The sequence below is a fragment of the Rattus norvegicus genome, chromosome 4 (genome assembly GCF_021556685.1).
Source record: "Rattus norvegicus strain SHRSP/BbbUtx chromosome 4, alternate assembly SHRSP_T2T, whole genome shotgun sequence".
Lineage (NCBI taxonomy): Eukaryota > Metazoa > Chordata > Mammalia > Rodentia > Muridae > Rattus > Rattus norvegicus.
The window spans coordinates 50,778,997-50,805,969 of NC_141537.1; the positions used below are offsets into that span (position 1 = coordinate 50,778,997).

General features: G+C 37.5%; 1 protein-coding gene across 1 annotated transcript in view; it reads left to right on the top strand.

Annotated features, from left to right (window-relative positions):
* Kcnd2 (potassium voltage-gated channel subfamily D member 2) overlaps positions 1–26,973 on the top strand; it is a 507,546-nt gene that overhangs the window by 195,153 nt on the left and 285,420 nt on the right.

Here is a 26,973-nt window from a genome sequence, read left to right on the forward strand (position 1 = left end):
CCAGTCCTTCTTTCAGCGAGTGTCTATGGAGAAGACTCTGTATTCAGGACACAAAGGAACATATGACTTACTTAAGCAGAAGTCCTAAGCGAATTCTGGGTCCATTACAGAAGCATTTATAATGTGAAAAGCCGAGCGTGTGCCAAAGGTGCCAAAAAAATACTTCTAAAGCCACACTTCAAAACTAATCTAATAAAGGCAAAAGGAAATGCTAACTGTATCTTGTGAATTAACTTCCTAGAGTAGGTTCCCTGTTAAGGATTCTGCAAGGAGAATATCAAATTCCAGATACACATCAAGACAGAGTGGAAACAGTCAACCATCTTACCTTCAATAAATAAACAAAGCAATAGATGAAAGAGTTCCAATATGAGCCTTACAGGTTCTATAGGTAAGGAAGTATAAGAGGAGAACACAAGGAGGAGATGAAAATGTATGCCACAATTGGTTGAGAAATTTACATTGACCATGTTTACATTAAGCAAATAAATTCATAGGTTCATCTTCACCTTTTGTCCTAATATATCATTTCTCAACTACCTGCAGTGGTCAGTGAGTAGTATTTTAGTTTATGACCAGAAAAATTATTTGTTCATTGTTATATTTTTAAAAGTTTTATTTCAGTTTTATTTTCTTTATGGGTGTTTTGCCTGAATGCATTTCTATGTACAGTGTACGTGCAGTGAGCACAGAGGCCAGGAGAAGGCATTAGATTTCCTTTAGCCAGAGTTGAAATTAGGGACTCACCACGTGAGTGCTGGGAACCTAGCCTAGTGCTGTGGAAGTGCAGTGCGTTCCTTTAACAGTCTCATTAAGTCATTACCATAGTCTGTGATGGTTTTAGGTATAAAAAATTCAGCCAAAAACAAGTCCTTACAGTAGAATTGGGACCAAGTTACTCTTCTTTTTCTAACAGCTTTCACATTTTTGTAAGGAAAAGCTAAACTAAATAGAATAAAGACTTGCCTCAGCTCTGTTCACCTTGACTAGTTGAGCAATTTCCTCTCTGCTTTTTGTGTGGAAGTTAAACTTGTCTCTTTATCTTCTAAAATAGAACTTGTGAGGTGACTTGGGAGTTCTTATTTTTATTCATTCCCTTTTTTAATTTTTTATTGGATATTTTTATTTACATTTCAAATGTTATTCCCTTTCTTGGTTTCCTGTCCATAAGCCACCTATCCCATCCCCCTTCTTCTATAAGGGTGTTGCCCTCTCCCCAACTACCTCCCTTACATCCCCTTCCTACTATTCCCTTCTTATAATTCTGGTCCACAGTTCTTCATGTTGAGCGTTCTGTTCTGAAGCCACCTTTACTTTGAACTTAGTTGTACTTCTTGGTGACCCCTTACCTTAATTCACCATTTAAAGCCTAAGAGCCTGAAAAGACCTCACTTTCTTGGGTTTTTTTTCTTATAGTTTTCTAGTGTTACATTGTTAGGTTACATTGTTTTACTTTACAGTAAAAGTGTGTGTGTGTGTGTGTGTGTGTGTGTGTAGATAGATAGATAGATAGATGGATGGATGGATAGATAGATAGATAGATAGATAGATAGATAGATAGATAGATGGGTGGATGGATGGATGGATGATGGATAGATAGATAGGTGGGTGGATGGATGGATGGATGATGGATAGATAGGTGGGTGGGTGGATGGATGGATGGATGGATGGATGATAGGTAGGTGGGCAGAGACAGGCAAGAGGCAGAGACACAGAGAGAGAGCTTCCTCCCCTAGAAAGTAAATTCCCTAATAGCAAGCATTGCTCTAAGATGTCTTTTGCCTGTAGTTCCTCAATCATTGAGATTTCCTGATTACAGAAAATAAATACAATTGCTTAAACAACCAATGAAATAAGTGGTGCTTACCAATTACATAAATATATTTTCTTTCCTTTTCTACTCTCTTATAGCCAGAATCTTTCCTCTTACTGGTTTTAGTAACTAACCTTAGAACATCATATTTTTGCCCTCACCCCTGTGAACTCAGTGCCAGAGCATGCCTTTTCTCCCCCTCAAAGTCCTTCATGAGGACCCTTTTCTTACCCTCCAAATATCAGGGAGAAAAGCATGGAGAAGGAGAGTGTTCAGTGATTTTGCAGCATCCACCTTTTTCCATCCCAGCGTTCCTTCCCTCTTCCTCTGCCTGCTAATGAGTCGCATCCTAGACTTTAATCTAGACAGAAACGAAATGTTCCTAATTAGAAGGAAATGTCTGCCTTGTTCAAATTTGGAAAAAGGGAAGCCCCTTTCATCACTGTGACATAGGCCACCAGCTTCCTCCATAACCGAGAGTATAGCTATAGCATTTGTGTTGATGCAGATGCGTTTCCTTAGAGACTTCTATTAAATGTTACAGTACACTGAGCCCTCTAGGAGCTTTAAATGCTATGATGTAATTGAATCTGAGCCACAATAATAGACCTCTAAATTATTATCCTCATGTTACAGCTTGGAAACCTCAAGTAGGAACAAAATAGGCGATGTTCCCAAGGTCCTCTGTCTGCTGATGAAGCTTATGCTCAAACATTTGTCAGCCTGATTCCAAAGTGTTTTTCCCCTCCCCACATCCTGATAGCAAATATCTCTTCATGCATCCAGTCTTCTTTTTTTAAAGAAATCATTCTACTTTTATTTTCAGTCCCTAAAGGCATCCTTCAGTTACTAAAAACCTTAAGAAAAAAATCCATTTCACTTGTACCAAGGCCTCTTATTTTAAAACATTTAAGATTATCATCCAGAATAGAAACAAGAGAAACAATTATCTATTTAGAACACATGTAGAGAAGTGAGTTACAAAAAAAAATTCCAAAAGCAGCCCATGGACATAGAAGGGGCATTTTTATACTAAATCTCATTATGTTTTACTAACAGAAAAAGAAACCCTAATTTGAGGGTTCAGCCTGCCACAACCACTTTCTTTTCATCTAAAGTAAAAGAAACCCATATAGGACAAAGAGTTTTAAGAAGCTTGACATTCTACATTCAGCCAAGACAAGAAAAAAAAATTTAACTAGAGACCATGAAAAAAAATTAGTACCTTCCTGCATATCTAAGGTTTCTGTTTTCTATTATGTTATTATTATTATTATTATTATTATTATTATTATTGCATAGTTGATTTTGTTGTTTGTTTTGTTTCTTGAACATATTAGTTGGGAAAGAAAATACTGTGTCCATTGTTTCTACACATGCCTTCCTCACAAACCTACCTCTTGCTACTCGATCCTGCTCCACCTGGCCCCTCATGAGCTCTCCTGGGTATGGAAATTCTCCTGAGACAGGGTGGTGCCTCATTGGCCCTTTAGTTGTGGCAGTGTCTCCTTTAGCGCTTCCTCCCCCAGGCGCACTAGCTTAACACAGTTCTCTACAACCTCCAGCTTCAAGGATAATGTTTACCTGCTCAAAGGATGACAGTTAATTAGGTAGAGGGGCGTGTCAGCTGCCACAAAGATCCCTGAGTTTTGGTGAGAAATGCTTACACAAACAGGTGGCTCTTCTATGGGTTCTCAAGGGAAAGGATACTACTTTCCCAGAGAAAACATGTCTTCCATAGTTCTCCGTCTGCGAGCAGTCCTAACCACCAGCTAGATCAGATATTTTGCCCCTCTCTCTAACCCGTCCTCTGGACTCATTTCATGTTCATTCAAGAACCCAGATGTTTCCACCAATGCCCCAGTCAAATGCATATAACTCTTTTTTTTTAATCGGATATTTTATTTATTTACATTTCAAATGTTATTCCCTTTCCCACTTTCCCCTCAGCAAAACCCCATCCCATCCCCCTTCTCCTGCTTCTATGCTCCTCCACCCACTTGCACCTCACCTCCCTGGCAATCCCCTACACTGGGGCATCAAGCCTTCACAGGACCAAGGTCCTCTCCTCACATTGATGTCCAACAAGACCATCCTCTGCTACATATGCAGCTGGAGCCATGGCTCCCTCCATGTGTACTCATTGGTGGTGGTTTAGTACCTGGGAGCTCTAGGGAATCTGGTTGGTTGATATTGTTGTTCTTCTTATGGGGTTGCAAGCCCCTTCAGCTCCTTCAGCTTTTTCTCTAACTCCACCATGGGGGTCCCCGTGCTCAGAGCAATGGTTGGCTGTGAGCTTCCGCATCTGCAATTGACAGGGGCCGTTTTTTAAACTCTTTTTCATTCATGTTGTCATGTTCGCCATGCACGTGGCCCTGGAGATGGCTCAAGATCTGAGCTGCTGTTCGAAGTGACGTAACTGACAGAGCCTTCTACGAACCACTGAGGTTTTCTAAGAGGCTCAGATGCCTTTGCAAAGGAGACTATAAATACGTATGCAGATTAATGGAAATCAGGTTATTTTTTGAAATATAGAATGCTATTTTTGTTTTTTAAACAGATTTCTGCTCCCGTTTGATTTTGCTTTTGTCACCTTCCTGAAATCATAATCTTCCCACTCTTGTACTTGTAGTTTTCCATTGCAGATCTAACAAATCAGTGAGTAAGCTTAGTAAATTAAAGAAAATTTAAAATATACTAGAGACAGTTGAGCACATACATTTATTCCTCTCAAATAACTTCTAAATTAGTTACAGCAGTATAAATGGAAACTAAGATGCTTAAGTGTAAGAAATATTTAGAATTATAAGGTTAAATTCCCATAATCATATCTGATGTGTAAGGAAAACTAATGGTGCTTTTAATATTAATTACTCTCCAAATGTAACACACTCAAGAAGTATTGTCAAACAGCTCCAGGAAAAAAATGAATACATTTGCATGCGCACGCACACACACACACACACTCATATTTATAAACACGTGAGTGCACGCAGGCACACATGCATATATACACACAAACATGTGCATACAGTAGTCTAAATGGCTTTACTGTGAGTTTAAAATGAGTTTGAACAAATTTTGAGAGCATGTCTCCAAATGGGGGAAAAAAACAACAAAAGAAAGGATGTAATGCCCTTACTCAGGCCATAAATATTACTAAACTGTTTGACACTGTGTTTTCAGTGTCCCTTTGTTGTTTGGTAGTAAATGAAAAATCTTTGACATTCAAAAAAAAAAAGAAGGGATGTAATGGTAATCAAGCAAATAGAAGAAGCACTTGCCAACCTTGTGTATGACCTTACATTAAATATCTAATACCACAGAAATGTAGACATAAAATATCTAATTAGCTATCTAAATGATATATGACATGTATATAGCAAGGTGGCTGAATTGCTGGGTGAATGGATATAGAGACGTAGTATTTCATATCTGGAATCTCAGACAAATTGCATAATTAAAGGAAAAGAATGCATAATTGTTCAACCTGTCATTTCTGTACATATTCTGAACTTCATGAATTATTTTAAGTTTTCTTGTCGACAATAAGACTTGACAGGTAACCCTAAGAATTTTAAATATTATAACTAGCGAAACTACAATTATAATAGGGTGCTAGCTCAGGAGAAATATTATTTTTTATATGTTCATCTGAAAAAATGATATGTGATTTGAAAACTTAAATAATTTTGAAAATATGTCGTTGTGTAAAATACATATATTCTATGCGTTGAACCTGTTCTTTGGGCCGAAATAATCATTTATGTTCTTACTTTTTCCTGTATTAAGTGATAATAATCAGTGTTTTATCTCAGAGCTTGCAAACATTCTCTGTAAAATGGGATAAAAGAAGAAAACCACTACCACGCATGTGAAAGAAACAAAAGAAAATTTGAAAAGAGAATCAGACGATAACCACAGTACAGGATTTCATTATCATATTTTCAATGAAGTCCACGCAAATTTAGTTTGTTAAACAATCCTCTGAGGTGGTTAGACATGCTTGCAGCTTCCTCTGCTTTATAGTGACATCATACACATCGATTTCCGCAGACTTCCATTCTTCCCACCTATATGTCCACCAAATGCTACTTTAATAAACAACAATCATTGGAATGAGTCAAGCTGTTTATGCTCTTGCAAAGTCCTGTTAAGATTAGAGAAACAATATCTAACTGACTAGTTAACCCAGATACTCATTTCTAAAATATTTTCCATGTAGATGAAGATGATTACGTCATCTTCTTTTACTTTGGATCATGCTTATCCATTGATATGCAAGAATTATGCATTTATTTTTCTGTTTTTTTTTAATATGGTCTGGCAGAATTAAATGACCTTCTCTAAATAAATGTAAAATGATTATCCTTAACTATCTTTAATGTTATGTTTTTTTCTTTCATATTTACACTTGAATATTTAAGGTCATGAGCAGCTGCATAAGCAAAGGCAAGTAATACAAGTGTAAAATGATACTCACTTTCATAAACTACTCTATTTAAAACAATCATCAAAATTTTTAATAATTAATTGATTTTTTTTCCTTTACATCTCAACTGCAGTTTTTCATCCCTTCTCTCTTCTCAGTCTTTCCCACCTCCCCATTCACTACCCTTCCATTTGCTGTCAAAAAAAGAGAGGTCTTCCATGGATATCCACTAATTCCCAAAGGCAGGCAACAGAGTCAGAGAAAGCCCCTGCTCCTTAGGAGTCCTACATGGAGACCAAGTCACACAAGTGTTACATATGTGCAGAGAGCCTATGTCAGTCCCATGTATGACCCCAGATTGTAGTTCAGTCGTTATGGGCCTCTGGTTCCTGCAATCATTGCTCCTCCTCTTCGCCAGTTATCTCTAAGTTCTACCTAATGTTTGATTGTGGGTCTCTGCATCAGTTTCCATCAGTTGCTGGGTAAGGCATCTCTGATGAAGGTTATGCTAGGCTCACAACATTTCTAGGCAGAACACATTGTAGGTCAAACGTTTTGTGGCTGGGTTGGTGTCCTAATCCCTCTATTGGAAGTTTTGACTCATCATCAGTTTTCATAACGAAAAGAATTCTGGGAATTTACATGACTCTCAGATTCTTTCCCGTTTTGTCACCTTTTTAAAATATTTAAAGCATATCAAGTATGTGCAGTTAAAAGAAAAATATTCAGCTGTCAGCCTTCTGCTTTCTCTCACATGATAAACATTATAGTTGAATTTTAACAGTAGGTACAGTATTAGATTTATAGAATAAACACATACACACAGAAACACAAGAAAAAAATGGATTGTCACTTCTAATCACTTATACACCAATTAATTAATTGAATCAGAAAAGGAATGATAATTATATGTTGGTAAATGCAGTGGACATGTGAAAGCTTTGAACACAGGAAGCTGTGTAAGTCCATTTTTTAAATGTCTTTCTACATACATTGCAGTACACCTTGATATTCAGGGTCAAGGTGCCATCCATTTCTCTTTCTTATAGTGATCTTTTTTCTTTTCAGGAGGAACATGCACTGAACCTCCTAGTAACGTGTCACATAACTGCCTAGATGGTCCTGACGGAATAAATTTGATTGTCGGGGTTCATTCTTACAATTACATAGTTTCTAAAAACTGATTATATATAAACTATTCATTTCCAGAGAGACAAGCCAATAATAGGAGTAATTGGTTTTGTTATAATAAACTACGTCATCCCAACCAAAAAAAGCTCAAAACCAGATGGGTTCAGTGTAGAATTCTATCAGACCTTCATAGAAGACCTCATACCAATACTGTCCAAACTATACCACAAAATAGAAGAAAAAAGGAACACTATGAAGCCACAATTATACTGATATCTAAACCACACAAATACCTAACAAGAAAGAACTTCAGACCAATTTCCCTTATGAATATCAATGCAAAAATACTCAATAAAATTCTACCAAACTGAATCCAAGAACACATCAAAGCATTCATTCAACATGATCAAGTAGGCTTCATAACATGTATGCAGGTATGGTTCAATATATGGAAATCCATCAACATAATCCATTATGTAAACTAACTCAAATTAAAAAAAAAACACATGGACATCTCATTAGATGCTGAGAAAGCATTTGACGAAATTCAACACACCTTCATGTTAAAAGCCTTAGAAAGATCAGGAATTCAAGGCCCATACCTAAACATAGTGAAAGCTATATACAGCAAACCAGTAGCCAACATCAAACTAAATGAAGAGAAAATTGAAGCAATCCCACTAAAATCAGTGACTAGACAAGGCTACCCACTCTCTCCCTATTTATTTAATATAGTACTTGAAGTTCTAGCCAGAGCAATCAGACAACAAGAGGAGGTCAAAGGGATACAAATTGGAAAGGAAGAAGTCAGAATATCACTATTTGCAGATGATATAATAGCATATTTAAGTGACCCTAAAAGTTCCACCAGAGAATGACTAAACCTGATAAACAACTTCAAGAAACTGGCTAGATATAAAATTAGCTCAAATAAATCAGTAGTCTTCCTCTACTAAAAGGATAAACAGGCTGAAAAAGAAATCAGGAAACCAACGCTCTTCACAATAGTTAAAATACCTTGCTGTGACTCTAACCAAGCAAGTAAAAGATTTGTATGACAAGAACTTCAAGTCTCTAAAAAAAGAAATTGAAGACCTCAGAAGATGGAAAGATCTCCCATGCTCATGGATTGGCAGGATTAATATTCTAAAAATGCCCATTCTGCCAAAAGCAATCTACAGATTCAATTCAATTCCCATCAAAATTCCAACTCAATTCTACACAGAGTTAGAAAGAACAATTTGCAAATTCATTTGGAATAACAAAAAACCCAAGATAGCAAAAACTATCCTCAACAATAAAAGAACTTCTGGGGGATTCACCATCCCTGACCTCAAGCAGTATTACAGAGCAATAGTGATAAAAACTGTATGGAATTGGTACAGAGACTGGCCAGTAAAAGAATGCAAATCAATCCATTCTTATTTCCCTGTACAAAGCCCAAGTCCAAGTGGATCAAGGACCTCCACATAAAACCAGATACACTCAAACTAATAGAAGAAAAAGTTGGAAAGAGTGAACCACGAACACATGGGCACTGGGGAAAATTTCTTTTTCAGAACACAAATGACTTATGCTCTAAAATCAAGAATCAACAAATGGGACCTCATAAAATTGGAAAGCCTCTATAAGGCAAAGGACACTGTCAGTAAGAAAAATGGCAACCAACAGATTGGGAAAAGATCTTTACCAATCCTACATCTGATTGAGGGCTAATATCCAATATAAACAAAGAACTCAAGAAGCTAGACTGCAGAGAACCAAATAATCCTATTAAAATGGGGTACAGAGCAAAACATTGGGGGATTCACAAAGACCAGAGCTACTCATGAAACCATTTCCTATCACAAATTCACAAGTCTATGTGAGTTTGTCAGGGTTTACTGATCCTGCTTGCGTGGAGCTGAATTTGAAGATATTGCATCTCATCAGGTCTTCACTATGGGTAATGGGAGTAACATGTTGATTGTCTTCATTCCATATCAGTTCCTAGTTCTAGATTTAGCCCTTTATAGGGGTAACTTTGAATTGTTTTTCATTTTCTGACTGAGGATTAGGGGTCTCCTCTCTGCTCCTAAAAGCCTCTCCTCTCCTCTCCTCTCCTCTCCTCTCCTCTCCTCTCCTCTCCTCCTCTCCTCTCCTCTCCTCCTCTCCTCTCCTCTCCTCTCCTCCTCTCCTCTCCTCTTCTCTCCTCTCCTCCTCACCTCTCCTCTCCTCTTCTCTCCTCTCCTCCTCACCTCTCCTCTCCTCTTCTCCTTTCCTCTCTTCTCTTCCGTTCTCCTTTCCGCCCCTCCCCTTCTCCTCCCCTCCCCTCCCTTCCTCCTCCCCGCCTCTCATTTTACCTCTCAGCAGGAGCTAGAGGAAAACTTACTACTACAGGTTCAAAAGATAAAATTACACTGACATGGATAACCTTTAATGATGGTCAGCTGGTTAGTGGTCCAAATTACATCAAGATAAAGTATTTTGGCATGAAGGTAACAGCGTCCTGGGAGTCATTACTAGAGCAGTATTTTGGCTGCCTCCTAGAATTTTCAACTCTACAATTAGGGGCACCTATTTTTTTAAGCACTAAGATTGACTTTCAGCATTTTGGAGGAAAAGAACAACAGCAATGAGATATGGAAATATGTATTGTATTGTTTAAAAAAATCCTTCGGAATGTGCAGTTATCCAGTATGCTTGTATTTAAATAAAGGTATGGATAGCAATCAATGGATGACAAAAAACAAAACAAACAAACAAAAAACATGTATCAAAGACCTGACACATTTAAGAGGAATAAAAGACAAATTCAGGGAGAATTTAACTTCAGCAAGAGCATTCCATATTTATTGCTTGTTCATTCTGGAAAGAGATAGACTATAGCCATCTATAGGGGTAGGTTTGAGGTTCCCTTTCTTTTCTGGGTGGGGGTTTGGGGCATTTCCAATGCTCCTAAAGCAACCCTTTTTCTGTCTCTTAAACCAAAGAGATGTAGAGATATCCAGTAGTCAGATTCACGTGCTTTAAAAGATAGATAAAACTGAATAGCTATAGAGATAATACATACTAAATAAGTAATGTGGGCATCGCTTGTGATCAGCAACATTTAGAGTCATGGATCAAACAATTTCCCTGCTCCCTTAAAGCGGAGAACAAGGTTAGAGGAGCAGACATCAGCTTATTGCGGTAAATTCGGTGAAGAAGTAGAATGTATGAATTGTGGCAGCTCCTTCAATAAGCTCAACTTAAAGGGAAATGAAACTGCTAGTTTTAAGATGGTGTGTCTTCAGGAAAACGGTCACCTAACAATATCGCTGCTGACATTTTGACTCGAATAATTTTTTTTTCATAGTGGATTTGGTGGATACATATGGAGAGTCCCTTGTCCAAAATCTGAAACCCGAAGCTATGCAAAGTCTGAAAAGTTTTAAATGGTGACATGTGGCTAGCAGTAGAAAATTCAAGAAATTTCAAGAATGCAAGAAATGGGTTGTGTGTGTGTGTGTGTGTGTGTGTGATTGTGTTTATACAACTTAAAATTAATTCAATATAAATTTATAAATTAATTAATTTATTCCATGTATTGTAGCTAAAACATACTTAGCTTATACCTGGAAGGCATCCCTGAATTTTTCCTATTAGAAGACTATAGCATCCTCTCTGAGCCTCCCAAGGTTAGATGACCAGAATATTTCAAACACTGCCTCATGTCTTTTGGAGCATCATTCCCAATGGAGGATGGGTAATTTAAAAGGTCTTCATGTTGATTAGGCAATCAGTGAGTGAATATTATTTCAATTAGAAGATAAATCTCATATTCGTTCTTCCAATTTGTGTTGAGTATCCCTGAGCATGATACCTACCCTGGGGCATGATTGAGATACCTAGTGCCACTTCATTGAAGACAAAATTATTTTCCATCTTCTAGTATCTATCAGTTGTGGCTAGATCTTGACTGGTGATCGAATTTCATGGTGTTTGCCTTCTCCATGCTAAGATTCTGTTTGGCTTGACCTTGTGCTAGTCTTGTGCATGGTGTCTGTTTGTGAGTTGTGTCTGGAAATCACCATCATTTAAGTTCAACCATCACTTGGGCTCTTACAATCTTTGTGCCCAATTTGAAATCTTCTTCACATAGCCCTCACAGCCTTGAAAAGGGGAGAGTGATACAAATATCCCATTTGGAGCCGAGCATTCCAACGTTCTTGAAAATTTACATGTTGTTCAACTATGTGACTTCATTAATTACCATCTACTTACAAAAAATAGGAACTTTTCACAATAGAGAAACTTAGGAATAATAAAGATAAGAGATTCTTCTCACAAGTTTTGAGTAAAGTAGCATAAGTTTTCAGCCAATGACAAAATAGTTAATGATGTTCCTATCCATAAATGTCAGATATTTTTCCATATCTTGTACCCAAAAGAAGAGAGTTCATCCATGTGTGGTCCTTTCTTACCTTCTTGGTGCTGTTCCTTTTGCTTAGTTTCCTCTAACAATGACCCTTAGTAAAAAATCTTCCTCATTGTTGATTATTCTTATGATGAAATTATTCAAGATGATGTGAAATCAACAATTGGACTCAGTAGTCAATAAATCTGAATTTAGTTTTTAATATTGTAATAGATTCTTCCCCACTTATTATTTGAAACAATGCAGATCTACTCGCTAACAATTCTGAAGAAAGGGAATTAGAAGACTTACAAAACTAAATTCTGTCTGTCAGTCTTGAGTTCACCCTGGAGGTCACAAGCTAGAATCCCTCACTCTATCTACTACAGATTCCAAAGGCCCTTTCCATGCAATCGTTCATGTTCCTACATTTACCTCCGTGGCACACCATTTATCATTTTAATTTCTGCATTCACCATCCATTCTCTTCTGATGAATTGAATCTTCTTTCTTAGAAGGACCCTGATGATTTCGACGGGCCCAGTTGAAAGGGGCAGAATAGTGTCCCATCTCAAAATCCAAAGCTTGGCTATATCCTTATGGTCTTTTTTACAATATCAGGAATATAGGTTCCAGGGATTCAAGTGTAGGCCTCTTAGGGTGCTCACTACCAAGCTTGTCCTGAAATGGTAAAAGGAAGACTATGAAACATGGCAGTTATGTACAGGTTATAGACATGACCAAATAGGAAAAATTACATTGGGCATACACTTAATCTTAACAAAAGCCAAGCTCTGGCCATACGAGCTACGCTGTCTTTCCATCATATTCTCGATTCTTTGGTCTGAACTTGAATAAGATTGTTGGTTTTAAAGGAAGGAAAATGAGCTGTGGTATTTGCTCTTCACTAACTTCTCATTTTATCAATCTACTAGAAAATCTGGCAGTTTAATTTCTGGTACATTGGAGGCCATCAGGTGTTCTTTAAATGCAGCCTCTCTAAAAAAAATAAAGTCTCATCAGTACCATCTGGCAAGCCTACATTAACAAGGAAACAGAGTGGCAGCCTCAATCTGCTTTGGATACATATTTCATACAGTACAATGTCAAGTAAAGCGCAGATGTTTCTGAGCTCGAGATTGAAAATGGTCAATGGAGGCTGCATTATTGCTGCACATTCTATTATTAGCCAGATGAACGCTGAAGCCTGCGAGCTCCTTTTTGTCGTCTGCGATGAGTTGCATAAGCTGTACACAATACCCCTTCTACGAAGCAGCGACGCAGGAAAGAAAATGATTGCAACTAGAAGTGGGTGTTGCTGCCTAATACGTATAAATGTAGCAAGAAACCATTAGACAATGAAAGTTAGCTCCCAGATGGCACAACCATCTGGAACATAAATCCATAAAGGTACTTGTGTAGTAGTTTTGCAATGAAAAAGCAGACCTCGCTGAGAATTTTTAATGGGCACTTACGAACTTCACTGTTAACATTAGTGTTGATAAATGACAATTATACCTATATACAAACTTGCATTCATCAAGGTAGTCTCCAGAAGCCTTGAGCTTCTCCTAAAAGGGAAAGTGTATTATAAACTAATTGGTCTCAGGGAGAATGCTTCCAGCTGGTTTAGTGAAAATCTTTAATTCCATATAAGTATAGGAAATAGCACTCATCTATCCAGATTTTCTCCTGTTTTTCCATTTAAATCCCTCACAAATACTAACTAAATGCTTGCCTTAATTCTCTCTTACAATCTCATTTCACAGTTAGGCGAATAAGATAAAGAAAAATGGTAATTTATTTTCATCCTTAAAGTAAATAAAAAATGGAGTCCCTCTGCTCTAATATGATTTCCTCTGAAGCGCTAGGAAATGAGAAAGGCTTCCTCATTGCAAAGGGTGTCCTTCTTAATCCCATTATCTTACTTGCAAGCCAGACCTGCGGCATCCCACAGGCCCTATTGTAGTAGGGATTCTCTCTTAGAATAATTTGCTCATAGGCTCCCAATTTATACTTGTAACATTCCTTTCGGAAACATTCAAGTGACAACTATTTGGAAACTTGTTTTCTGCTATGTAATTTTAGAAAACCGTATTCTTTTATGGATTTGGAGGGCCATGGCAACAACAAACCTATCTATATGCTATGGTTTTATTTACATATTGATGTATTTTTTAACACCGAGTTGGTACCTCTGTTGCAGCTTTCTATGGAATGAGAGGTGAAGAACCGAAGGGCTGAGTTTCAATGTGAGCTATCTGAGAAATGTGCAATAAACAGATTGATTTCCTAGCAACCTGTCATAATGAGACTGCCCAGGGTATAGGCCCAGCTTCAGGATTCTTCTTCATTGATCTGTGACTCAAAGCATGGACACTGCTGACCCTGAAATCCCTATTGTTTCCCTATTAGAACTTTGGAAACACAGTCCTTGGATGGTAGCATATTCTGAAAGGATGTCTTTGTACAGGCATGTTCATATGGAAAAATATGCTATCCCTCATGATCACAGTTTAGCACTTTGAATGTTCAGCCCTATATTAAACATTAAACTGAAAGTTTACTAGTTATTGATCTTTTACGCATTTTACTGATATAAATTCCTTAGATGTCAAGCGTGAGGGCCTCACAAAACATACACAAATTGGATCCCTTCATTGGTTAAGCCCAGCACTCCGTCTTTGTCATACCTCTGCAATGGAATAGGGTTAGTTATCAGAATAATATGATGTTATAGAGATGTGTGTTTGAAAGTAAAATCGGACTGCAAATTTTGTCCATGAGTAGCATATTTAAATTCTGTCCAGAGTGAAGTGATACATATAATTTCATTCTGGCATTTTAAGTGTCTTTAGTAGATATACTGCTTTTTAGCATTAAATATGTTCTGTGAGTTCATTCTTAGTTCCCCAGTGCCATAAAACTTCAACAAAAGGACAAGGGAGATTCTAACCGCACTAATGTTGTTAGAGAAATCATCATTAGTCAATGTTCTGTTTCAGCAGAGGATTGGATGCTGAATTCCCATCTCCCTTTCTGTCTGTTTTTATCTGCCAGATGCATAGGATATTTCCCCAGGAAGCTTGAATGCAATATGACAGAGGCAGAAACTAAATTAAGTGCCCAGACTTTGGCCATGAACTAGCACAAAACAGATCAGTCCAAATTTTTCCCATTCACCCTGTCAGGCCACTTGTGTATTCTTTTATTCTGATTAAAAATATAAGTCTGAAATGAATATGTTAAACTGAAAACTACTGAACTCACTGCTGGATGCTTTGTTACACAAAAGATACAAGAAAATGTAGGATTTGACATGTTTCCTTACACAGTCAGAATGTAAACCGAGAATAGTGAGGACTTTGAGCATGCTATTCCAGCTCATAACCTGTGTCCAGAGGATAAAGTGTCATAAGCTTTCAGTGTTTCATGTACTTAGTTTAGAGTATAGATTCCTAAACTGGCATAATACCTCAAGTTACCATCCTTTTCATCATCATAAATTTATTCCTTCCATGTTGCATATGAAAATTGATAAGAATGACATTTCTTTTTCTAGGAAAAAACCCATGTAGTGACAGATAAATAGACTTCTAACTCTGCACAACCTTTCATTGTTACCATCACCAATCATCTTTACTAAAAACAGTAGAGTCTGTTGACATGCTGTACTCGTTGTAAACCATTAGAAATGTGCCAATTAGCAATGCCCCTAAGTCTAATACATTCTTCCCTGAAGGAGTCTCTTTGTTTTGCACTAATGTTAAGTGTGCCTCGCCTCTTTTTTTTTAGAGGAGCCACTGTCAACTTTCTCTTTACAGACACAGATTATTTTATGTCCTAGAACAAATGCAGGAGTTAGTATTTCAGCCTTGGCTGTGAATTTTCTTCTACAGTCCCTAATTCAATTTCTGTAAACATTTTAATGAGATAAACACTATTTTATTGTTGCTAATCTTTGCTTTTAGAGAAAACAATAAATAAAGATAGAGAAGAACTAAGTGACTTTTAGCTTCTCTTCTAAAGCTTGTAAAGTTTAAATTTCCACAAGATATAGCAGTTGTTCTAGAAAATGGATATTCTAGGACTATCATAGCACATATAGGAAATAAAAGAGAGTTCTGGAGAGTATAAATCCATTTGTTAGGGTCCCATGTGTGTGGCATTCTATGATGTTTTATTTCAAATATTTTATAGTTGAAATAAATCCTAACCTCCATTTGTGGATTAAGGTTTTGATATTTGTTTCTTTGTTAAGCAAGCATGTCAATTAGTTACATAGCTCAGTAAATCCTCATGTATATCCCGCAGATGTAAAATAAGCAAAAAGAAGGTTGTGTAGCACGTGTGTGTGCAATAGTCAATCAATAAAATTTACAATTATCCAACTAATAAATACCTGGTAAGCCAGGGTGATTAATATGCTGATAGGAACTCCATGTGATGATCAATCACAGCAAAGTGTAGAAACTATCAAGTAATTATGATAAAGCATGCAAATCCAGACCTTTCGAGTTTGCAGTGTGTTTTAATATATTTAAAAAACTGCATTTATTTTATAGTGTTTCCTGATCGAATGGAAATTTGTGTTGTGTTATCCAATTGCCTTCACATTAAAAACTACACTTAAATTGTAACCTAGACCACATTAATCTTGAAAAATAAAATCAAACTAATTGTGGCTGGGGAGCAAATTCCAGCATTTCACAATGTATTTGGATGGAATACGAATTATAAACTATATCAATGGAGTAACTGGGAGAAGAGATTATTCTGAAAATATCTTCTCTAAGTTATCTTAAGCAGTGTGTGTGTGTGTGTGTGTGTGTGTGTGTGTGTGTGTGTGTGTACTCTTGGCCCATGGATCTGGATACATGAACATCTGATACCATCAGGCAAGGGATACCTTTTTCTTTTCCTGACTCCTTTTTAAAACTCGGATCACATTGTAATGAAAAATAGATAGAAATGTGAGTTCTTTCCTGACACTCTCTGTCTGCTTCACTTTACTGTAGCTATTAATGTCGCTTTAGTTATAATTTACTATCACCTCATCATCTCTGTCCTCAGGTTCTACGCCACGAGGTGACAATGACAGGGTAACGTTATTCACCTGAAAAGTAACCCTGCTGGACAAGATACTGAATCCTACCCTCAATTACAAAATATTAAAGTAAATGTCATATACTTTTTTCTGGTACATCTTCTATGGAAGCATGTAAAGTTTTGGAGCAAGCTGACATAATATGCTTATGTTTAATAAAATGAAACCTAGAACATGAACCTGTACCCTTAGGGTAACGACAGAGCCTGGCCAGCAAAATCCTCAGAGAAAAATGCTAGAAGTACAGTGGCTAAGTTCTGAGTATTACTTTGCTATACCCGATGCCTGCCATTTTTCCTTTCTGAGAATCAACATCTGGTAAATGGAAGCCTTTAAGTGCAAGGACACCAGTCAGAGAAAGCATCAGCTGAAAGAATATCCAGAATTAAAGGTCCTTGTGCCATTGTGGGAAAGGCATGAACGTTGCCAAACATAGCATAGTTTAGTCATAAATCTTGTTGCTTGGCTTGCTATGCTGAACCATTTAGTTATCACTAAATGATAATAACCTTAAGTTCTGATAAAATTATAAGCAAACCTGAAACACATTATACAAACTAATTGGTCCCTGAATTGTCTTGATCAAATATATATATATATATATATATATATATATATATATATATATATATATAGTGTGTGTGTGTGTATTGAATTTGTTATCTTTAAGGAGGAAGCCTAGTTTCCTGTGCAAAGATTTTGTACTAGACACAATTTAGTAATACTGACTTAAATTTTAGGAATCAGCAGAATACATATAGACTGAAAGATGGGAAACCCATTCTCGACCGGAATCTTGAGAGACTGAAATCTACACGGGGAAGTTAAGGAACTACAAGCATGATGAACAGCTCACCAGCCTGCTCTCAGAAATGAAAACCAAGCTGAAATTTGTCTCTGTCAACGTGCAGGCACTGCTGTGTAGATGCTCACGGATAACAAGAAATAAGCTGGAGGTGACCCTTAAATTTAAGCTTCCCAGGCATCATTCTTCCTAGTCAGTAGGCTTCCTGACCCTAAGTGGACATGCCAAATCCTATTTGCACAATCCAGGGATAGTGTCAGAGTGGGTAGAGCTTACACTTCTACTGGTAATTACACAGTGTGCTCTAAGACAACACCGTATGGTGGGCCATCTAAGGAGTTGACCTGGCTACTCACTATCCTTGCTGCACAGAATAATGCCTGTGTTGATCGCAACTTGGAATAGCTTTAAAGCCGGCAATCAATCCAGGTCAGGTTTCTTGGCTTAAGGATGTTAATCTTTATCTGACTGATTTTCTCTGTGGTCATTTGACCAAGTTATTCTAATTGAATGACATCTCGTTTCTGTCACCTGTCTTAAAGAAGAAATCTGATCACCCCACCTACTACTAAATCTACCTCCTTCCACAATTGTTATTTACCTCAGGAGAGTAAATTTCTAACCCCAGCTCATCCTTAGAGGCAACACAGTTTCTTTATAACTATATTTAGTTGATCTTTCTAGAGTAACCCATGCACTGATTAAGAAAAAAAAGAAATAAAAAATAAACTTTTACTCTATTCTAAAGTGATTTTTCTTCTAATTCCTCATTTGTAGCAATATGTAAGAAAATTCCAATTTTGTCGATGAAAAATGCACCATCTCCCATATTATAAACCCTAAATTCCCACTCCCAGCCTCTGCTTGTCACTGTCTATGTTGGGGGGGGGGGAAGACTCTTGTGGCCATACTGTGAGAAAAGACAAGCTGAAAACAAGGGAACACACCTCATATTTGAAGAATTGAGGGGACTATTATTTATCAAATGATTATTTGTTGCTTGTCCACTGTCATTGATAATTGTAGTGTTAAAACTAGTGATATGATTTAAGAAAGCCTTTGCAGAGATCGGATCACGTAAGCTGTTGCTTGTCAAGTTTTTTAATTTTTTTCATGAAATAGCCAACTTTAATCAGATCCAAGGCAATTTATCCTCTGAGGATTAAGAAGAATCACACAAGCAATGTGTTTAATTACAAGGACAAGCTCAAGCTATACATGGCAAAATATGTTTTTCTGCAGAAGCACTTGAAAAACAACAGCTCAAGTAAACTCAGTCCTATCTACTACACCTGAGAAACACAAAAACATGTTCCAAGAACAATTCTGTGGTTTGAAGAAACTGAGGTCACAGGACTCTTGTTTCTTGGAGTTTTCTCAAAAACACCCAAAAATCTCACAGATCTGGTCAGTGGTGGCACAACCCTTTAGTTCCAGGACTTGAAAGGCAGAGGCAGGTGGATCTCTGAGTTTGGCACCAGCCTGGTCTACAGAGTGAATCCCAGGTCAGCTAAGGTTACACAGAGAAACCCTGTCTCAAATAGAACCAGGAAAAGGAGGAGGAAGAGAAGGAAAGAAGGGAGGGCAGGAGGACAGGAGAGAGGGAGGGAGAAAGGAAGGAAAAGAAAGAAAGAAGAGAGGGATGGAGGATGGAGGGAGGGAGGGAAGGAAGGAGGGGGAGAGAGAGAGAGAGAGAGAGAGAGAGAGAGAGAGAGAGAGAGAGAGAGCACGAGAGAGAGAGCGAGCTCATACAGTTCCATTCTTGGCCCATATTCTGCCATGAACCTAGTATTATTATAACTCCTAATGACTTATTTCTATAACTGTAGATCAGAACATCTCTAAACACTATGCAGAGAAGCTTTCAACAGACGGCAATTAACACAGAGACCCTCATTTGGTCAATGTACAAAGAATAAGAAACAGAGCATTAAACCCTATACGTGATACACATATCGTATCTGTTCTCCTAGAGACGAGGGGCTTTGAGGAGAGGGAGGAGGCAAGATTTTAAGAGCCAGGGTGACAGGTGACTAAAAAGAAACAATGTTTTGTGCCACAACACAGCAATTACCATATAAAACAATAATGACTGTGAGATAATGCAGATTTAAATAAGCTCAAGCCAGACAAAATGGAGCCAGAGAAATGAACACAAACTCTTAGCACTAACTGAGGACTATTGACATTTGATAGCTTCCAGGAGATGCAGAGTTTGTTTAAGGGTATTACCCTTGCTGTGGTTGACCATATTTCAGGTCAGACCTATACCTAATAGAAGATGGGCAAGTCAAATCAGACTAGATAGGAGAAAGAAGATGTTTAAAATGTCAACAATGTTTAAAAGCCGAAAATTCAAAGTCTCTTCTGAGATTCATACAATTTCTTGACTTTAATATCCAATAACATAAAATAATACATCACATACTTCCAACAGAAAAAAATATAGTGAGAAAATACTGGACAAAAAAAAGACCAAATTCATCTGGGCAAGCTTCAAACTGAATCTCCATGTATGATGTCCAATTCCTTTCAGCTTTCTTAACCTGAACACAATTTTTTCTCTTGGGTTTGTTCCATACCCTGTTAGCAGCTTTCCTCAGCAGGCGTCTCATGGCTACAGCATCTCTATCATCTTGGGGTCTCCAAGGCAACTTAAACTTCATTGTTTCTTGTTCCAGTGTCTGGGATGGACACATGATCTTCTGGGATCCTCCAAAGGGCTTAGGTCACTTTTCTAGGTATGCCCTCTGTAGCATTCTAGGCTCCACGACTGCTGCTGTTCTTGGTGACCATCTCATGGCATTGGTATCTCCAATATGCTGGGTTCTCCAACTGCAACTAGGCTTTACCAATAACCTCTCATAAGTTCTCTTCATGGTGCCATGCCTCAACTTCTTTTTATTTTATTGGATATATTCTTTATTTACGTTTCAAATGTTATCCCCTTTCCCAGTATCCCCTCTGGAAACCCCTCATCCCATCCTCCATCCCCTGCCTCCATGAGGGTGCTCCCCCACCCACCCACCAACTCCCTCCTGCCTCCTCACCCTGACATTCCCCTATACTGGGGTATCAAGCCTCCACAGGACCAAGGGCCTCTCTTCCCATTGATGCCCAACAAGGCTATCCTCTGCTATATATGTGGTTGGAGCCATGGGTCACTCCACGTGTATTCTTTGGTTGGTGGTTCAGTCCCTGGGAGCTCTAGGGTGTCTGGTTGGTTGATTTTGTTGTTCTTCCTATGGGAATCAAACCTCCTCAGTTACCTAGTCCTTTCTCTAATTCCTTTGTTGGGGACCCTGTTCTCAGTCCAATGGCTGGCTGCTAGCATCCTCCTCTGTATTTGTCAGACTCTGGCATAGCCTTTCAGGAGACAGCTATATCAGGCTCTTGTTAGCATGCACCTCTAATCCATACTATTCTGTGCTTCCTAGTCAGCCCCAGCTTAACTATAGCACAGTGTTTTTCTACCAAGTGATCTCATCCCATCACTTGGAAGAGTGAGCCCTGGTGAGCTGCATATTTCCAAGACACAAACAGAGGAAGCTTGTGTAGACAGTACCTGACAACTCAGATCTCCCTTCTCTGTTCTTTCTACTGTGCTGTTACTGTAAAGGTATCAGGTACACATACAATCCCTCAAGTGGTAGCTCCTTTGGAGAATTCTTAAGAACTAGAAGCATGGTATCCTCAAAAATCACTGTGTCTCTCACCTGCTTAATGTCACTCAACCAAGATACTCTTACTTCAACATAAACCATCTTCATCTAGGAAAAACATGTGGGAGTAGCAGCTACTACACCCGTCTCTATTCCCATTGAACCCAACCATGATACAAACCATAGTCTCACACCAAGATTTTTCTTTTAACTATTATGGACGTAGTTTGAGTCACCAGATCTGAACTGTACATTTCCGTCTTTGTGAGTTTTTGCTGTATAAAATCCTTTTAATACTTTATTTTTCTGAAAAGTCTTAAATTTAGGAAAGCTAGGGAAGCAAGGAAGATGAATCTTTGTAAAGCACTGGACTTTAAGAAACTAGCAGGAATTTATATATCTCTGTACTAGTTCTTGAGTTTCTTGAGTTGTAAATAAATCACCAGAACTATCTCTGTGTGTATTGAAAGCAGAGAAGGAGACAAGTAGTGTTCATGGGGGTTTCCACTTGCATGTTCCTCCCTATCAACTCCACACACATCAATGCTTTTCATAAATGTGGTTAAAATTCAAGACAAAGTAAATGGAGGATCTTGACTTTCTCACCACATAAATTCTTCGTATCTCAGATAACCTATGACATTTTACCAGACAGTATGTATGAACAGACACACTCTGCAGCAGGTATCTGAAGTGAGATTTCATCATAAGAACAAACTCTAACATTTCTGAAAACCACTAGAAAGTGTACCTATCATTTTATAAGTGTTCCCATTTTTAATTTTCTCTTAGTCCCAAGCCAGGCCAGTGGTCAAATGTCCAGAACCTAAAGAGGAACAAACCCAATTTGTATCTCAACCAACCCCATTTCCTTGTTTCTTAACCACATTGAAGTTGCTCATTCCTTTAATGGCCTTGCTATATTTTTCTTCTAAATTAATAGGTTTTTAAAATAGGTTATTTGTGAGGTTTAAAAAATAAATAAATGATAAAGTAGCTGACATAGAGCAAGCAATTTTTAGCTATTGGTAGAGCGTAATCTGGTAATAGCAGACATTCTTGGTTTTGTCATTACTGGATTTCCATGGTCCATAACAGCACTTAGCCTTAAGAGGTACACATTTCAGTTAATCAAATAGTTATCACTTAAACCAATCCACAGAGAGGATAATATTGCATTAACTAGCCAGCCCATTTTATTCATATATTTTATAAGCTCTATATGTCATTTAGCATACTATAACTAAATGCTCTTACATTAAATTATTTTTCTGCTGCATAATGCGTGGAGGAGGATGGGAACTGGCTTGCAAGGTGCAGAATTTTACTGTTTTTCATAACCTCCATAATTTTGTTCATTTTGTATGTGTGCGTTTAAGATATACATTTTCCATATTTTTCTTCTCAGTGAGTTGTATATTCATTTATATTAGAACATATTTCAGCCTAATTAAATACAAATGGGACATCACCACCAAAATGAAGAAAGGAACAAAATACTCAACTGCATGGGTGTTTGATCATTACCTCTTAACCTAAACTTCTGAACGTCCTTTAACCTTTCCAAAGGTCAACATGCAGGGCTGGCCTCATTTTATGGCTAAGGTAGTAAATGAGGTAACCATCATCGCCCAACTTGTAATGAATAGTTGCTGTGCTCCTCGAAGCCAACATATGGCTGCTGTTCAGTGTAGCATCGGTGCACAAATGTTAAAATCAAAGATATAAAGGAGCTGGAATGCAGTAACTTGGCTTGATTTAGAAGCTGCATACTACATACTACATACTACATACTACATACTACATATGGCCTTAGGCTTACTAGTTTATTATCTGCTAACTAGCTGTGCATCAAGCAACTTAAGAGTAAAATTTTAAGGAGAGAGGCACTTGCATTTAATTCTAAGAGAAACAGTAACAGACAACAGTGAACTCTAGTGTATTCTGTGGGCTATGGGTGAAGATATGTCTATGTATGTCCCACAGTTGTGACAAATGTGCCACTTTAGTCTTCGATGCCAGCTGTCAGGCCGTATGTGCAGGTTTTAGGAATGAGAGTAAATGGGTACACCCTGTCCTTTCAGCTTGTGGTGTAAATTTGCTCTATAAAAATAAAATGGATTAACTTTACAAAAGCACAAAATCAGAATACCCTTATAAAGTACATCACAACACAGTACAAAGAAACTGCTCACTGTCCTGTCCCCAAACATGGCTGTAACTCAGTTGTTGTTGGCATTGCTTACCACTGAGTTTTACTAAACTTACAAAGTAATGATGCTTGACTAAAACACTGAGGAAAGAAACAATTGTTCAAGGCAATTCATCTGAGTAAGCACTGTAGCTAGACAAATACTGACAGCGTTTATCTGGAACCATTACACTAACATTGGACCCACTATAATTCAATCAAATTTGTTGAATATTTTCTATTTCAACTCTATACTTGAGAGATGGAATCACGATGGATGTCTATGAAACTGAAGAATTAGTTCTGTCAATAAAGTGTTTACTAAATAAGCATAAGGAACTGAGTTTGATTTCCATAATAATAAATTACCTTTGTTTTGCAGTCCATATCTGGTTATAACTTCTGTATTACTTGTCACTAGTTTTTGTGTTCAGAACAGTTAGAGTCCATCATTTCCTTATAGTAACATAATAATGATGATCATGATGATGTGTTCTAATCATGTATTAGTCATTAATCATTGATCATTAAACTCACTAACTTGGCAAAGAGACAAACAAACAAACACAAAACAAAAGAACAAAAGCAAAGATAACCAAAATATAGAGTTGATAAGATAATTCCTTGTGTATCTATGTTACCTCTTAAGGTTATTTCTGAAACTTGCCAAAACAGGAAATATGCCCTAAAGATAAAGTACACGGTAGACATTAAAGATGATATTGACATGCAATACGCGAGACTTGTAGTTCTCCCTCTCATAGATTTTCTTTTAGGTATGCTTTTATCACCTAGGATTGCCCATGAGTTATCACGCCATCCTCCTACTTACCACCTGACCATGAATATCAATGAATTATGTCACATTTTAAGTGAAAACTGTGTGAGGAAAGTAGTATTTTCATTTTGTGTAAAGAGGTGCTAGGAAGCAAACCCCCTATTATCATCTCTGTGCCTCATATTGATGACAAAATGGAAATTAGCTTGTCCTCAACATAGATAATAATTCATGTAAAATATATCTTTTTATGGTTTACTATGATAAAGGTTTTTCTGAAAATTTAAATATCTATTTCTCTATGTGAAAATTTCCATAAACATTTGTATTTATAGCCAGAAGATAATAAAAGAAGGCAGGGGGGAAAGCCCTATAAAAATCTGTACCACTGACTCTGACAGTTTATTGTTCTGACCTCCAGCTATTGTAGTAACTAACGAACATGGAAGACAGAATGATCTTTTACCTATTACACATTGCTATCCCAAAATAACCATGCCAAATAATTATATTCAAACACTATATAAGGAAAGCATGATCTATTCTAATAATGTATAAATCATTAATATTTTATACATCCCTATATATTTTCATACAAATGATAGTTGATTTGATTGCTCCTCATAGTTCAAATGAGAAAATTCATTTGAATTGGATGCCACCCAGAGAAATAAGTTTTTTTTCCTGCATCTTTGCTGCAGAGAACAATCAAAACAAATGTATTGAAATTCATGACTCACACTTGACTTCAGGCAATATAAACTTAAAATTCAAGGGTGTAGTGGTCTGCTCAGAGGCAGTGTGAAGCTACCTGAATACTGTTCTGTCAATTAGAGACAGAGGAAAAGAAAAGCTTGAACTATAATTTTTATCATGCTATTACATCACTATTTATAAAGATATAAATAGGCTGCAGATTTTATAGAATATATCTCACGTCATATGTACTCACAGAATTTGAACAGTAGCATTTTGCTCATATTATAGATGAGATAGTTTATAGCACCACAATATGGTATTATTTACGCATACAGGAGTTCTAGTAAATATTGATCATGTGCAAGTTGTGCTGAAGTTTGAAGAAACTTTAGCCTCTTTGAGAATAAAATTATCCTGGCAGTTTTTCTGAATAAGTATGCTATCAAACTAGCAATACTGTTTTTCTTTTCACTTAATGAAATATCATAAAATATTATTTATTTATATCTGAAGTATATTTTATCATTATTATGTTGCTAGCTGAATAAATGATAAATAAATAATACATCGATAAATTTACAAAAGAATTAGAAAAAATTGAAGAGGAAATAATATTTCCTAAGATGAGCTCCAAAGCCACAAGTGTGTATTCTTATTTTCAATAGTAACATGCACACATATCATCTCTTTGTCTGTCCCTGTCTCCTCTGTCTGTCTGTCTGTTTCCCTCCTTTCCTCTCTTCTTTCCCCTCTCCCTTCTCCTCTCCCTCCCTACCTCCCAGTGTGCATGTGTGCTTGTGTGGTGTGTGTGTGTGTGTGTGTGTGTGTGTGTGTGTGTGTGTGTCTGTCTGTCTGTCTGTCTGTCTGTCTGTCTGTCTGCCTGTCTGTCTGTCTTTTTTTCTTTTCTTTTAGTGGATATTTTCTTTATTTACATTTCAAATGTTCTCCTGTCCAGCTTCCCCCCTCCCCCATCACCCCTCCCCCTGTTTCTATGAGGATGCTCCCCCTCCCACCTACCCACTCCTGCCTCACCATCCTAGCATTCCCCTACACTGGGGAAACGAGCCTTCACAGGACCAAGGGCTGCTTCTCCTATTGATGCCAGACGATGCCGTTCTCTGCTACATCATATGCGGCTGGAGTCATGGGTTCCTCCATGTGTACTCTTTGGTCGATGGCTTAGTCCCTGGGAGCTCTGGATTGTCTGGTTGGCTGATATTGTTCTTCTTCTGGAGTAGCATACCCCTTCAGCTCCTTCAGTTCTTTCTCTAACTCCTCCATTGGGGACCCTGTTCTCAGTCCAATGGTTGGCTTCGAGCATCTGCCTCTGTGTTTGTCAGGCTCTGGCAGAGCCTCCTGGAGTGTTTGTCTCCTTCTATTCCTCCATTCTCCCCTCTGTTCTCCGTGTCTATTTTGTTTTTAGGTGCTGGGGAATAAACACAGAACCTGTCGCAGAGAAGGGTAGTGCTATTTCAGAGCTATAATTCTTGCCCCTCCCCCTCTTATAATTTTTAACATGAAATAGGTTCTTTCCATGTTTTCCAGTTTCCCTGGAAGGTCATGAACTTATGAACCTCTGGCCTCAGCCTTTAAGACACAGGAATTAATAGACCAATAACCCCAGTTCTACATGTAGTTATAATTTGCGGAAAAGACGTTTTAAGAACTATTTGTGAAACATAATCTAGTACTTTTTCAAAAGGTTTCTATAGAGTTTATTTCGATAATTGTCATTATGAACTTCCTATTTGATTAACATAAAAAAATCCCCATGTTTTTATAGAAATGATAGTTCATTTGATTGCTCCCATGGTCCAAATGAGAAAATTTATTTGATTTGGATGCTAACCAGAGAAAGAAGTGTTTTCTGCATCATTGCTGCAGAGAACAATCGAAAGGAGAAAGAACTAGATTATACAAGGGATAGATTATCTGTTGTGATAATAAACTTAATGGATGCCAATTTCAGACCAAAAT